This window comes from Lontra canadensis, unplaced genomic scaffold (genome assembly GCF_010015895.1).
Source record: "Lontra canadensis isolate GAN:19392208 unplaced genomic scaffold, GSC_riverotter_1.0 scaffold87, whole genome shotgun sequence".
NCBI classification, from domain to species: domain Eukaryota; kingdom Metazoa; phylum Chordata; class Mammalia; order Carnivora; family Mustelidae; genus Lontra; species Lontra canadensis.
In genome coordinates this window covers 8,604,384-8,606,912 of record NW_022631081.1, presented here as the reverse complement: position 1 = coordinate 8,606,912, position 2,529 = coordinate 8,604,384, and the positions used below count along the sequence as shown (strand labels likewise).

Genomic DNA, 2,529 nt, shown 5'->3' with positions numbered 1-2,529 from the left:
CTTTAGAGAAATAGCCACCTTCTCTCCTTCTACCTCAGTGGGAGTTTCCAGGCTATGGGCAGCTCCTGGATTTTCCATCTCAGAGCTGCATCACTAACTAAGGGGACCAGGCCAGAGTTTCTGGGATCCAGCATCACAATTCCTCCCAACCCTGCTCAGGTCTATGCCCAGGGACCAGGGTTACCTTGATCAATACAGATGCTCAATGTTAACACAGAAGCGTGGGTGTGTGTGAAAGATGCTGCTTTTCAAATACCAGAAAATCTATGGAGGAGACCAACATGTCCAGTAAGCTGGCCCCCCTCTGATTATATGCATTTGAGATGGATCACTCACAGGGTTGAGATTCAGGGGAGTCAATATATTTATCACTTTGGTGCACCTTCTTCACCATGCCTTGCTGTTATACCAGTAGCTGTATTTCTGGGCAGAACCTGGAAAAGTCCTGTAGGCAGCACGTGGACTCATTCTTGGCACCAAAAATTGAGAATTGAGTACCAATGGAGAGACCCAAGCCATGCTCCATGCTGGTCCTGGCAGAGACATCCTAACATGCATTCTGTTTTCCTATTAGATCCCAGCTCTGTACCCTTCATTGGCTTAAGACTCTGTGACATACCTCCCTTGTGGACCAAATGCTTCCTTTTGAACATTCAACACTGACAAGCTTCCTAATATGCTTCATGATGAAAATATCGTGATGGTATTCATTCAACCAACCTCCTTGGTAAACTCCAGAACTCGGAGATCTCTGTCCATTCTCTGAGCAGAGACCTGTTATGGATGCAGAGGGTCTGATGGCTCATGGGGTCATCTCAGACCAGCTACTCTCTCATGGTCATTTGCCTGTCTAGGCTGATCTGGTCTTTCCCAGCAGTATGGCAAATTAAAGAGCATATTCTGTATTCAAAAAGACCTCAGTTCGTCCCTGTGTCTGTCTCTTTGTAATGGTGTCTTGGTATTTTGTGCAGGATGACAGGGTTTCCAGGGAGAGTCAAAGGTCTCAGGGCCCTGGAGAGGGGCATGGAGCAGCTCTCCCTGAGTCCCCATGGGGAAGAGAAGAGACAGAGTGGGAGGTTTTAGCCTCATTTCCCCTTTGTGTGTATCACTGTGGCTTAAACATATTGACCATCGATTGTGTGGCTCTCACCACCGTAATACTCAGCTTCATCCTCCAACTGGGTGTTGGAGATGGTTAAATAGTGGTCAACTCCAGAGCTGGATCCTGAGAAGCGACTGGGGATCCCGTCCCGCTTGATGTGGCTTCCGTCACTATTAACCTTCATCAAATACCGAGGGTTCTTCCCTGTTTGCTGTTGAAACCAGCGAACAAAGTATTGCTGTGCTCCCTGCTCAGGGTGCAGGTGAGCTTGACAGAGGCTCCCAGGGAGGCAGGTGCAGATGGAGGCTGAGTCAGCACAGACAGAGCACAGAAACCTGGAAACACAAAACGCAAGAATGATGCTGAATGAACTGGACACTGGACAGGGTTCCCTGGGGCTATACTTAGAGGGAAATGTCATAGAGGTGGAACCCTGACCTGTAGAGATAATAAAGGGCAGGAGGTAGAAGGGAACCCAGTCCATGGTGGAGAGGAACTTCGTAGAACTCTTCTCTTGGGCTGTGCTCCTGGGACTGAAGTCTTCAAACTCTCATCTTATTCTCTGTTTTTGCAGCTCAAGGAAGGAGGGGCATCAGATGCAAATCCACTTTCCATTCTTCAGTAGGTCTGTGTGAGCTCTTGTTTGAGCCCTGAGCTTAAGAGCCTCATACTGGTAATTTCCTGAGGTCAAAAGTAGGAGCAGGTGTGGGTTTCTAAAGTGGAGAGTTGATTTTACACAAGAATCATCAATGGAAGCATCAGTCATACCCTTTGCACTTGAGCACAACCCAGGGGATTTGGACTTACTGGGGTCTGAAAACAAGACCCACAGTGCCCTCCTGGGCGCTCTGGGATGAATGTCACTCTATGTGCATTGTTAGTTTAACAAAATGACTACTTCTGAGCCCTCAGTAGGTTCTAAACCTTTGCGAGTGTGTACAGGTTCCACTGAATGAGACACAATAAAAATAGTAGCCCTATGCTCAAGGCCCAATTTTCCTCCAGTCTTTTAAATGAAGAATCTAACATTGAGAGATACACGATTTTCTCATTTCTCATTTGCCATGACAGTGATGAGTAAGTCAAGTTTCCAATCCAGGAGATGTCCCAGAGCCTGCCCTTCCAATCCCCTCCCTGCACTGACCCCTCACCATGCTCCCTCTCCCCTCATCCCAAGGCTAGTAAGACCTTCTGGTTATCACCCTCTCTCCGTTATTCCAGTCTATGTCCTCCCAGATTCTGTTCTGAGGATGCTCAGATCTTCATGGTGCTGCTGTCTGTGTTTCCCAAGGAAAAACAGCCTGCTGGCTGTGAGTCTATACTGGAGGGACAGTTACCATAAGGAAACCTTATGCACTTAACCTATCTGTCCATTGCTCCTACAGGGCATGAAAACCTGTGTACCATCAAATGTGGGTAGTCCCAAT

General features: G+C 47.6%; 1 pseudogene; it reads right to left on the bottom strand.

The window, feature by feature from the left end:
- Positions 1-1,115: 1,115 nt before the first annotated feature.
- On the bottom strand, positions 1,116-1,699 carry LOC116882730 (annotated as a pseudogene).
- Positions 1,700-2,529: the final 830 nt, after the last annotated feature.